The following is a 13610-nucleotide window of genomic DNA, read 5'->3' as shown; positions in this document are numbered from 1 at the left end:
AATAATTTTTTTTAGTTTCTTTTCTATAACTCACTTAAATTAATTTTCTCATTTACATATGTTCTGACTAAATAAATTTCTTAAGAGAAAAAATAGATATTATTATAAATAAATAATAAATATTATAAATAAATAAATAAAAATAAAGAAAAAACATAGCCATTTAGCTGATTTTTTCATGTAAAGGCCAAAATGGTGATTTTTTTGAAATGATTGTATGGGGAACCCCCCAGGGGAGTTCCAGGGGGTGTGCCACTGGCATGGGTGGATCGGTCGTCCAAAGTTAGTGGGGGTCGGTCATACATTTGGACTCGATTGGAGCACTCTAAATGGGTCAAAGTGGGATTTTTCAAAATTTGCCCCTACCCAAAAGTTCGACCCAAATTGGGGGACATCAGAATTCGTTTTAGAGGTATGGTTCCTTCGGAAACGTTTCTTATTTTGATCCCTAGAATACGATTTTCACAGAGCAATGAGCGATTTTTAAATCGACCCGCCCTAAGGTACATATAATAAAATTGGTTCAGGCCGATGTCTGTATATTAAAGATATTAATTAGCAATAGAAGCCAAAACAACAATTTATTAATTTTTGTCTGTCTGTCCGTCTGTGTGTCTGTATGTTTGTACGTACTTCACTCTAAAACTAATGCATGAAATTGAATAAAGTTTTCACCGATGTATTGATGAAAACAAAATTAGAGAGTTTACACCTGTTTGAAAATTGCAGTTTATTGAAATTGATAAGCTAAGATAAATATTGCAATATGACTGTCAAAAGAAAGGGGTTTAAGAAGGCTTGCAGCCGAAAATATTTTGGTGGAGGTTGCCACATGTTTGAAAATTTTAATTTAATTTAATTGATAAGATAAATTAAATGTTGCAATATGGGTATTAAACTAAGAATGTTTATAGTATGTCTCCATTATGAGATTTAATGCAGATTTAGCCCTCTGACGGGAATTAACGTTAAATCTTTTGAGATTAACTCTCGAAAGGCAGTAGATTTAAGTTAAATCTTCGTTAAATCTTCAATAATATTGATCAATAAATACAATTTGTTGTGTGCAGCAACCACAAATTCACATGCCATAAGCCAAATGACATTTGTATTTTCAATATACAGTTGCGGACATTGATATCTAGCCTCTCAAAAAGGCATGCATTTTCGTATTCTTAGAGGTTTTTTTTTTGCTTTGTTTTAAAGACAAATTTTTTAAATTGACATGACTTTGGTTGTAATAAATTAAGAAGATATTATTTTAAAAATTAAAAATTCAGAAAAAATGTTTTATGATAATATTTTAAAGAGTCTTCTCCGCTTTCTATAAATCTTTTACGCGCCGCGATATAAAATTTATAATATTCCGCACGGACGCTGTGGTAAGCAGTGCGCGCTTCCACTCCGCAGCACCTGGGTTCAAACTCTGGTCAAAGCAACATCGCAAAAAATATAGAAAAAAGGTTTTTTTCTTTACAGCGGTCGTCCCTCGGCAGGCAATGGCAAAGCTCTGAGTGTATTTCTGCCATGAAAAACAGCTTCTCATAAAAATACAATCGCCGTTCGGAGTCGGCGAGTTGGGCAACGCCAACGCCAACACAACGCAGAAAGATGGCCAACTCTCAACTTTTCGCGCGCGTCATTCGTCAGCTGTTCTAAATAATCAAAATTATGTGATTTAATTTTAATTTTTAATCAAATGCGGGCAAGAAATATAGTTTTTAATGCAATTATTGATGTAAAATTTTGATTTACCTGCCGCTAGTATGTTTATTTAGTGACCAAAGTATTCTCTGCTAAGCGTTCATTGTAGCAAGCACGGGCGTTACTCGCGCTGCTGTCAAAGCGACGCCAGCGCCAACGCAACGCCAAAGTTGTATGTGGACGTGCCTTAAGTCCCTCCGCTTTATGTGACAACATCAAGGCGCACGCCATAAATCGGAGGAGAAGCTCGGCCAAACACTAACATATGTGTAAGCATCAATCTATTATTATTATTATTATTAATGGTTCTGATTCGATAACATTGCACCAAACATCCTCTAGAAATCAATTCGACTTAAGAAATGCATTGGCAGTCATATTTGCTAACTAGGTCTTCATGATATGTAAAGGGCCCACGATTTGATTTTGAAAAGAGAGTTTATTTCTCCAACAGCTCTTCAAATATTTTTCTTTCCACAAATGGTGTTCTTTACCATTTTGATAATATCTCGTTGTGGCAATGGACACGGTGGTGGTTTAGCAACTGGATTGATAAAATCTTAATAGATAAATCTTTCAATGGAGACATAGTATTAGGAAAGTTTACCGCCAAACATATTTTTGAGGAGGGTTGCCACATGTGTGAAAGATCGTATTTAATTAAATTGATAAAATACATGAAATATTACAATACGGGTGTGGAACAACATAAAAATACTTTTAAGGCGCAGCGAAGCACGCCGGGTATTTGCTAGTTTTTAATAAAAATTAACGAAAACGATCTATGATTTAAAGCATTTTGGATATTCTAAAAAATATCACCTGTCGAATACTTTCTTTGACCGGTGTATGTCTTTTAAGTTTATAATAAAGAGCTTTGATAAGTTCTGTTACACTACTAAATTTATGAATTTAAACGTTTGATTTAATATTCCATCCAAATTTACTTGTACAAGAGTTATCTGAAAATATATGTCATATGGGCGTAACCATAAAATTGTTATAACTTTGGAACTACTTGCGTTTTAAGCCTGAAACTCCCCAAAACTTCCTTAGATATTCTTCTATAATGTTGCATTAAAACAAGATAAAAAAATTAACTTTATAACACAACTTTTGCATTTAAAAAAACCACCTTCATAATTTTTATAAAAAAGTTTAAAAGTCCGCCTTTTTTTTTGGTAAGTATTTTGAAAATTTGTTAAACTCAGTTACTTTAGGATAGTCTCTAGTATATTGTGTGTTTTAAGTGAAAATTTCCCAAAAATTAGACGCTGTGAAAAAACAGGTTTTTTGGCTTTTTCGACATGAAGGCATCTGTAACAACTTGGTTAAATTAACTGTAAATGAATTTTTGTGTAAGCTTTCGATCCCTATTGGTTTCAAAGGGTTACTTTGACCCAAAACACTTTTTTCATTTCTGGAGCACTTTTTGGGGATAATCCGTACGACAAGAAGGCAAAAACATGCCCTTTTAGAGGGTTGAGTATAACATCAAACAACTTTTGCCCCGAGCAAGGGCAAAATTTTTTGGAAGAAACCAAATCGCTATATAAAAAGCATGTTTTTGCCTTATTGTCCTTGTCTGGCTCACGCATTTCATAATAATCAACCATCTAATTTTCAGGGCAACCCCACGCAAAATTTTAGAGGGCAGAAAATTTGCCTTTTTTGCATTACAAGAGTGTGACATTTTAAGAAACAAACACAAAATTTTCTTTCCGTATGCGGTTATTTTAGAATCGAACACGAAAACAGAATAGAGCAATCAAAAGACGGCATTTTTTGGTAGAAACGAAAACACACTATGAGCTAGTCGTTTAGGGCTGCTTGCAGTATATCACGGGCGTATGTATGTTGCTAGGTAAGCACGTTAGTACTTTTAACAATGCATATCTTTGTAACAATGTGGTTATGAAAACAATAGATTATTTTTTAACCAAAGTAAGTTCAAATGACAATTTTTAATTTCAAAGAAAATATGATGTGTTTTAAAATGTAGTCTCTTGCAGTTACGGTAATTGGTTTCATAGCCATTATTATACATACATATGTACATATATTTTCAACAGATGAGATTGTTGGGGTTTTTGAAACCATTGGTTTACCCATATTTCGTCCATATGTTTTGATTGTTATTGTTATTAAGCGGATAAATAGCTAATTTTACGGATACGCTTTTTCCTATAAATTTTAAGGGTTGGCCCATTTCCCATTTGTTTAGTATCATCCGTTTTATAACAGTTGCAGATGTAACATGAACAAAAGACATAAAACAGTTGTTCTTCTTATAACCATAGCTAATGAATAATAAGCAGCATGAACTTTTACGTGTATATAATTGAATTAGGTAATGGTGCGGCCGCTTTCAGGGTTGTTGGAATGATAGTTGTAGCTTAAGAGCAACACATATATGAACATACATATATACATATGCACATAAATACATACCCTGCAGAAAAAATATATCAATTGATAAAAAATAACCCACTTGTAGTTACCTTCTTTGCGGGATTTCTATATAACTTGTAGTTAACTACAAAAAGCTAACTTGAAACTAGCTGAAAAATAATGTTAGGTTAAGTAGTTAGTTACAAGTTAGTTGCAGACTAGTTCGCAGTCATCGCCATATAAATATAGTTAGCTTTCCGCAAAGATCACTAATTTACTGGAGCTAAAAACTCATGTCTCAAACGGTTTTAGAGAAAATGCCCATACCGACGTAATATACACCGATTTAAGTAAAGCTCTTCATACCTCTCTTACAGAACGCAAAAAAAAAATATTCCACCGTCATTAACGTTTCTTTAGGAGTTCCTCAGGAGAGCCACCTTGGCCCGATTCTGTTTCTGATATTTATTAATGATATTGCTTCTATAATAGCTGAAACATTAAAAAGATTTTAATATATGCCGAAGAAAGGTGTTTGTTGCAAGCGGACGTTGTTAGTTGGTGTAATGTAAACTATATGCCACTAGACCTTAAAAATCTAAAGATATGTCCTTCTCTTGAAGGGAAGTTCAACCAGCTGTTTATTCCATGTCAAATTATAATCTGAAGCAGGTATCCAATTTTGCCGATCTTGGTATCACAATGGATACCAAACTCAATTTCAACCTTCATATTAATGCTGCAGTCAATAACGCCAAACCCGTATTTGCATTTTTAAAGCGATGGTCAAGAGTTCAAAGATCCTTATGTTACAAAAGCTCGTTTTACCACATTAGTTAGACTAATATAAGAATAAAGATGTATTGTTTGGAATCGACTCTACCAAGTTCATTCAGAAAGGATTGTATCAATTCAAAAATTCAAAAAAAAATTCAACTGGGATTCAAAATACAATCCCTCCTTACTAGAGTGGTTCATAAAAACACTCTTTTTGGAAATTCATAACGCTACATCAGAATATTGTTATTTGTGATAAAAAAAAGAGACACGTATTTTTTTATTTTGAAAAAAAAAAGTTTTCTTAGAGGTCGCGCTGGTCGGTTTTTTATAAAAACGCTGATGATTTTAAGATAATTTTTTATTTTCTTGACATGATAAAATGCAGCTAAAAAGTTGGTTTTTACATATAATTACTCGGGTTTTATTGGGGAACTTTTCCTAAATTACACACCTGTCTTGTGCAGTTAGAATGGGCCTAGTGCGCGAAAATATACTCTCGAAAAGAGACTAGTATAATTAAAACGTTGATACTGAACGGTTTACGCATTATCATGGGTGGGAACTTGTTACCAAGGAGTTTCTGGTGTTGCTAATAAGGGATCTGAAGTCAGTTTTTCCAAATTCTAAATGGCGGATCCAAAATGGCGGCCCAATTTAAAAAAAAATGGTTGGATTTGTTCGAAACCCGGCTCTCGAGAGTTTTTATGGTCGCCGATTACGAATCTGAAGCCAATTTTTTTAAATTGAAAATGGCGGATCCGATATGGCGGTCAAATTAAAAAAAGTACTGAAATTAAAACGTTGACATAGAACGTTTTAAACTTTGTCAAGGGTTAAAACACGTTTCCAGTGGGTTTCTGGGGTTGCTGATTACGAATCTGATGTCAGATTTTCAAAATACAAAATGGTGGATTCAAAATGGCGACCAACTTTAAAAAAATTATTGGATTTGCTTGAAACTCTTAACCGCCATTTTGAATTTTGAAAATCTGACATCAGATTCGTAATCAGCAACCCCAGAAATCCACTGGAGACGTGTTTTAACCCTTGACAATGTTTAAAACGTTCAGTATTAACGTTTTAATTTTAGTACTTTTTTTAATGTTATCGCCATATTGGATCCGCCATTTTGAATAAAAAAAAATTGACTTCAGATTCGTAATGGCCGACCACAAAAACTCTCGAGTGCCGGTTTTCGAACAAATCCAATCATTTCTTAAAAAAATGAACCGCCATTTTGGATCCGCCATTTTGAATTTCGAAAGACTGACTTCAGATCCCTAATTAGCAACCCCAGAAACCCCCTGGTAACAAGTTTCAACACATGACAATGCGTAAATCGTTCAGTATCAACGTTTTAACTTTACTAGTCTCTTTTCAAGAATATATTTTCGGGCACTAGGCCCATTCTAACTGTCCAAGACAGGTATGTAATAAAGGCGATATTCCCCAATAATACCAGAGTAATTATGTATAAAAAACCAATTTTTAACTGCATTTTAACATGTCAAGAAAATAAAAAAATTGAGAACATCAGCGTTTTTATAAAAACCCGGCCTCTAAGAAAACTTTTTTTTCAAAATAAAAAAACACGTTTCTCTATTTTATCCCAAATAACAATAATATGAGGTAGCGTTTATGAATTTCCAAAAAAAAAAAATTTTAACCACTCTAATGTATATGGTGTTAAAATACTTGGTTATTGCACTCGTCCCATACAGCGACACCGATTTTTCTGAAGAGTTAGTAGAAGAGGAAAATTCTGTGTTCGCTTCTTAAATGCACTCCAAAAAGGCAAAAAAGGCTCATCCTCTGCTCTTTGATGCTTGGTCAGGGGAGATGGTTGCCCTGAAAAGCAGAAGGTTGCTTAAAATGGCAGTATTATGAATTGCGTCAGCCCGATAAGAATAAGTAGGCGAAACATGCATTTTAATAGGGTTGCGTGTAGAGCAGTGTTTGCAGGGTTGCACGAAAAAAAGTTGAATGGCCAAATGTTGGCTGGCGACTTTCTTGAAAGCGATTAGTTGAAAGGCCGTTCAACCAAAAGTTGAATGCAAATGCCTTTTTTATGGCGAATATTTCGATGTTTTTTCATATTTTGATACTTTTAGCCATTCAATTTTTTTTTTCGTGCAACCCTGCGTTGAGTTGAACGCAAATATTGAACGCAAACTTAAACAATGCAAATACTGCTTAACATTAAGCACATTTTGCACCATGGAAGAACAACATTTTTTTTGTGACAAACGAAATCAGCATTAGTTTTTATAGAGAAACTAATAGGGCCGGGCAGACGTTGTCCTGCTACACACCGATACATAGCCAGGTTCCATGCATCGCAGATATTATGGGTCTTCACACGGAACCTTGATATTCGGTAACTCGGTGTTCGGTAATTTTTTCCCATGTATTTTGTTTGTGTTACACTATTTTACACAAACAAAATACATTAGAAACAAGTAAGAAAGTCTAAGTTCGGGCGGAGCCGAACATTAAATACCCGGCGCAAATATTAAATATATGTTTTTTCACCTTTCCGAAACCTACCGCTAGATGGTAAGCCGGGGTGTATCAATTTTGAGTAAATTAGCGTCCTTCAATTTCGAAATATTGAAGTTTCAAGTATTTCTGAAATTTACCGTTATATGAGAAGTGGCCGTTATTTTAGTCCGATATCAATAATTTTCAACGTTTTGCTTATATGTGGCAAGCACAATAACCACAAATTGGTAGAACGGTTACCGATATACTTATATGTGATCATAAGTGGGCGGTGCCACGCCCTTTTTCCAAAATTTTACCATAAACGTATTTCTTGGTAAAGAATTGTTGCAAGCATCAATTTTGAATAAATTAGCTTCAATATTTACTGATTATAGAAGATTTTGTCTTTCTCTAAATTACCGTTATATGTGATGTGGGCGTGGTTATTGTCCGATTTAAAAAGTTCCGGCGATTTTCTATGCTGTACCAAGGCCAACAACTGTGCCAAATTTGGAAGAAATTGGTGCAGCGGTTACCAAGATATACACATGTAACCATAAGTGGGCGTGGCTACGCCCATTTTCCAAAAATTTATAATATTCTTATTTTTCGTCTAAAACTTATTATAAATATCAATTTTGAGTGAATAATCTCCAGTAGTTACTAAAATATCGCAGTTTTCGTATTTCTGAAAATTACCGTTATATGGGAAGTAGGCGTGGTTATTGAGCGATTTTAAAAAGTTTTGGCCATTTGGTATGTTGTGCGAAGGCCAACCACTGTGCCAAGTTTGGAGGAAATTGGTGCAGCGGTTACCAAGATATACACATATAACCATAAGTGGGCGTGGCTACGCCCATTTTCCAAAAATTTTTAATATTCTTATTTTTTGTATAAAAATTATTGTAAATATCAAGTCTGAGTGAATTATCTTCAGTAGTTACTAAAATATCGCAGTTTTCGTATTTCTGGAAATTACCATTATATGGGAAGCGGGCGTGGTTAAAGTCCGATTTCGCCCATTTTCAATACCAACCTACCTTGGATTAAGGGAAACCTACATACCAAATTTCGTTGAGATATCTCAATTTTTGCTCGAGTTATCGTGTACACGGACGGACGGACAGACGGACAGACGGACGGACAGACAGACATGGCTTAATCGATTTCTTTTTTCATCCTGATCGTTTACGTATACATTTGTCTATATCTATCTCGATTCGTTTTGGCTGTTACAAACAACCGTTATGTGAACAAAATTAATAACCCTTGTACACAAGTGCGCTCGGGTATAAAAATTACCGGACACCGAGTTATCGAATACCGAGCTCGGTGTGAAGACCCATATTGTTTTTTACGTTTCGTTTAATATCGAAATTTACAAAAGATTGTTATTATTGTTCACTACGTTTGATAAAAACGATCTCTGGTTACGGTTCAAACATCAGCCAGGGGAATGGATAACGTTGGATGGTGTCCAAACAGTAAATTTTTTATTGCTGTTGATGTGCGCATGTTTATATGTATAAATACATACTACATTATTTTGCTGCTATCCTACCAACATAAACATACAAATGAAGCTTAGCCGCGAATAATATGGGCAGTTTGTAGTTACCGTAAACGAATATAGCGACAGGGGATTTTTAAGAACGTTGCGAGAAGAATAGAAAAAATTTCGATGAGAAAAGATATATATTTTTCCCCGGGGTCAAAACTATCCTATCTTTTAAGTTGGAACCAACAATACAAATTTCATTGAAATCGGTTAAGCGGTTGCGTAGATTAGCGTAAACGAACACAGTGACACGGGATTTTTACAACGCTTTTATCAACTTGCAATGTTGTGGCTCCAGAAAATTTCAATGTTGTGGATCCACAAACTTTCAATGTTGTGTGTCCGACACCATAAAACCTTCGCTCCTATAACAAATCTAGTGCATAGGGCGACATCTGTAGTGCATAGGGCGAGGTAGATGACATCTAGATGTCGCCCTATGTACTACGTACGCTACAGCGGAAATAGACGACACGCCTTTTCTTTAAAAGTTCTAATAAAAAGTCTAGTGCATAGGGCGACATCTGTAGTGCATAGGGGTAGATGTCATCTATGCACTACGTACGCTACAGCGGAAATGGACGACACGCCATATCTTTAAATGAAATTAATTGGTGCTCGTATGTGTGTACTAGGGATGTTGCGAATGTGGAATTTTAGACATCCGCGGTTGCGAATGCTGATGCTCTTCTTTCGGGCGTAGGACGGATGGTATTGGAAATGGGCAAAATCGGACAATAACCACGCCTACCTCCCATATAACGGTAATTTCAGAAATACGAAAACTGCGATATTTTAGTAACTACTGAAGCTTATTCACTCAAAATTGATATTTACAATCATTTTTAGGCGAAAAATAAGAATATTATAAATTTTGGAAAATGAGCGTAGCCACGCATCTTGGTAACCGCTGCACCAACTTCTTCCAAACTTGGCACAGTTGTTGGCCTTGGTACAGCATATGAAATGACCGAAAATTTTTAAAATCGGATAATAACCACGCCCACATCCCATGTAACGGTAATTTAGAGAAATACAAAATCTTCGATAAATCAATAAATATTAAAGCTAATTTATTCAAGATTGATGTTTGCAATAATTCTTTAGCAAAAAATACGCTTATAATAAAATGTTGGAAAATGGGCGTGACCCCACCCACTTATGGACACATATGTGTATCTCGGTAACCGTTCGATCAATGTGTACTAAACTCGGTATGGTTATTGTGGTTGCCACACAAAGGCAAAACGTTGAAAGTTATCGAAATCGGACTAAAATTACGCCCACTTCTTCATAACGGTAAATTTCAGAAATGCTTGAAACTTTACCCAAACAATCCCTTGAAAAGGAGTAATATTATTGTAATCGAGGAGGAAATCGCCTTAAAACGCCCTGGATTAATTCTGATTTTGATTACGCGCAATAAGTAAAACAGCTTAGTTTTTGTGTGATTATCCAAGTATTTATTGATCACGTCGCTTATAGCCGTACGTAATAAAATTCATTAAAGTTTAATCCAAGCGTAAAGTATTTAACTTATTTCAGTTTAGGTTAAGCTTATATCGAAACTACGAGACTTGTCGCTTAAAATTCTCTTCGAACAATGATTTCTATAGAAACACCACATGGTTTATGACTATTAGAGTCAGTCAGACATTGTCAGTACAAAATATATATCGCTTTCTCACAATTGTAATAGACCATACAAAAAGAGTTCGGCTTAACAATTACAAGTTTATTATAGCGAGTTATAAGCATTTCAGCGAGTCAGAGTACAGTGGCGGTAACACCCTCCCACAGTACTACGAGGTGTTAACCGAAGGCTTACTCCTTTACTGCAGCCACGTCTAATACTGCGAGCTTGACCGCTGGCCTCCAACAATTCATGCGAAGTTAAAACCGTCGCGGTTCTAACGTGTCCATCCGTGGCCAACTTAACCTCAACCACTTTAGCCCTAAGCCACACATTTCGAGGAAGTGTAGAGTCTACTATAATCACCAAATCGCCTTCACGAAGAGGCTTAGCTTCTTTGTACCATTTTGTTCTACAAGTTAAAGTTGGTAAATATTCAGCCACCCGCTTACGCCAAAATTTGTCTGCAAACTGTTGAGATCGAAGCCAACTGGGCTTCAGCACAACCGCATCATCGTCGTAGATAACAAGCGGCTTCATGCCGTTTGAGCTTCCTAAAAGCAGATGGTTTGGTGTAAGCACATCGGAGTTTTCGTAATCGAGCGGCACATAAGTCAGCGGACGGGAATTAGCAATGTTTTCCACCTCGGCCATCATGCTGCGTAATAGCTCATCGGTGGGATTCCGACTTGGTAATATAGAATAAAGTATCGTTTTAATTGGGCGAATTAAACGCTCCTAAGCCCCGCCCATATGTGGTGCTTTAGGAGTAATAAAGTTCCATTTAGTCAAAGAGGTCGTAAACTCACGAATTATCGCATCTTTGTCGACAGTATTATAGGCTTCACGAAGTTCTCGCTCCGACCCAACAAAATTTGTCGCATTATCACTAAAGAATCCACGAGGCGTGCCGCGTCTGGCCATAAAATTACGAGTAGCCATAATGCACGAGGATGTATTCAGTGAGGTAACTATTTCAATATGAAATGCTCTAATAGTTAAGCATGTAAAAGTGCCCCGTATCTCTTCTCATTGTGACGATTGACTGTTACAGATATAGGCCCAAAATAATCAACGTCAGTGAAGGTGAATGGCAGCAACGATACTGCGGTTCTAGCTTCTGGCAGCTTAGCCATTAGCGGATATTTCGGAGCTGCCTTTCGAACTTTACATAGTTGGCAATTGTTAGCCACTGATTTTAAACAGGCTCGTAAGCGTGAAATAAAAAATTTTTGTCGTAACTCATTTATGGCTGTTTCATGATTCATATGGCGAAATTGTTCATGGTAGTGTTTTATAATTAAATTACAAATAGCCGATTTTCTCGGCATAATAATTGGTGCATGCTCAGAAGCCAAGCGACTGTCGATTCTCAGTAAATTATTCGCATCCAAGAACGGCGTTAGTTTGTACAAGTCATCGGATTTTGATAGCTTCTTTCCGAGACTTAACATTATTATAGTCTCTGAATAATATTGTCGTTGTGCCTCACGATACAGAATATTTTCAGCTGTTCTTAGCTCATCACTCGACAGCTCAGTGCTTGAATGTGCTACTAATTTGTTCTTGCAGCGATGCATAAAACGTGACACATAAGCTGCACATCTCAGAAGTCGCGTCCATTTTGAGAAGCGCGACACATCGAAAATCGGCTCATTTTTTGAAATAACTAACACGTGCTGTTTAAGCTCGTCGGTCGTTGATTCTACGGATTTACTTTCCTTTGGCCATTCACAATCTGGAAGATAAAGAAACGAAGGGCCACAGAACCACCGACTTTGTTGGGAAAAGTCAGGTTTCTTTGCCCATTTTGTCGCATCATCTGCAACATTGATTTTTAACGGTATATATTTCCACTCACTCAGCTCAGTCAAGTCCCAAATTTCACTAACATGAAATGCGACGAATTGGTGGTACTTTCTGTGATCTGATTTTAACCAGCTTAAAACCGTTTTTGAATCGGACCAAAAAACCGCCTGTTTATTTTAATTGTGTGCTCTTCTATAAATAACTTAGCATATCGCGATCCAATAAGCGCTGACATTAACTCTAAACGAGGCATCGATGTGATTTTTAAAGGTGCTACACGAGTTTTAGAACCAACTAATGAGCATATGATATTTTTTCCATCACATACTCTAAAATAGGACACCGCAGCGTAGCCGTTCTTGCTTGCATCCACAAAAGTGTGCAACTGAACGTCAATATTCTCATACTTTAAAATTTTGTTTAAATAGCATCGTGGAATCCGAATATTTTGCAAGCCAGGAAGAACTTGTACCCATTTGTGCCATTTTATTAGCTCGGCCGGCCTAATTTGCTCATCCCAGTCAATGCGGCTCCTCCAAATTTCTTGCAAAAGTATTTTAGCGTACATGATTATGTGCCCAATAAGACTAAGCGGGTCATAAATAGACACTACTGTACGCAGAACATCTCTTTTTGTTGGGATTCTATTTCCCAAAAATGTATCGATTTCACTGAGACGAGTAGATATTTTTAAGGAGGTAGCATCATCAGCTTGTACCCAGAACACCCCTAAAACCTTTTCTATTTTAGATTCAGTATTTGTAACAAGATTCTTTTCTGCAAAGTGAGCAGTGTCATCAAGAGCAGATAAAACTTTTGTACTATTGGAGCACCAATTTCTGATTCTAAAGCCACCCTGCTGATGAATATTTTTTATATTTAAAGCTAGCTGCATAGCTTCTTCTGCTGTGTCAACCGAAGACAAAAAGTCGTCAACATAATGATCCCTTATAATAGCGACCGCAGCTTCCGGAAATTCATTTTTAAATTTAGATGCATTAAGATTTTTAATATATTGCGATATACTAGGCGCGCAGTGTCATGTCTACGCCATAAGAACCTTTGTGCGAGCTTATCTTCTTCGCGTATATGAATTTGGTGAAACATCCCTTGGATGTCACCCGATAAAGCCACAGACTTTTGTCGAAATCGAAAGCCCTGTGGCTTCAGCTTAAATCAAACACGAAAACTTTTAAGAGCGATCGATTTATTTCCAAATAATGGGCTTACTGCAATTAACAAATAGTGATG

This window comes from Rhagoletis pomonella, unplaced genomic scaffold (assembly GCF_013731165.1).
Source record: "Rhagoletis pomonella isolate Grant_MI unplaced genomic scaffold, Rhpom_1.0 Rhpom_scaffold_00003, whole genome shotgun sequence".
Lineage (NCBI taxonomy): Eukaryota > Metazoa > Arthropoda > Insecta > Diptera > Tephritidae > Rhagoletis > Rhagoletis pomonella.
Note: the sequence above shows the minus strand (reverse complement) of the source record.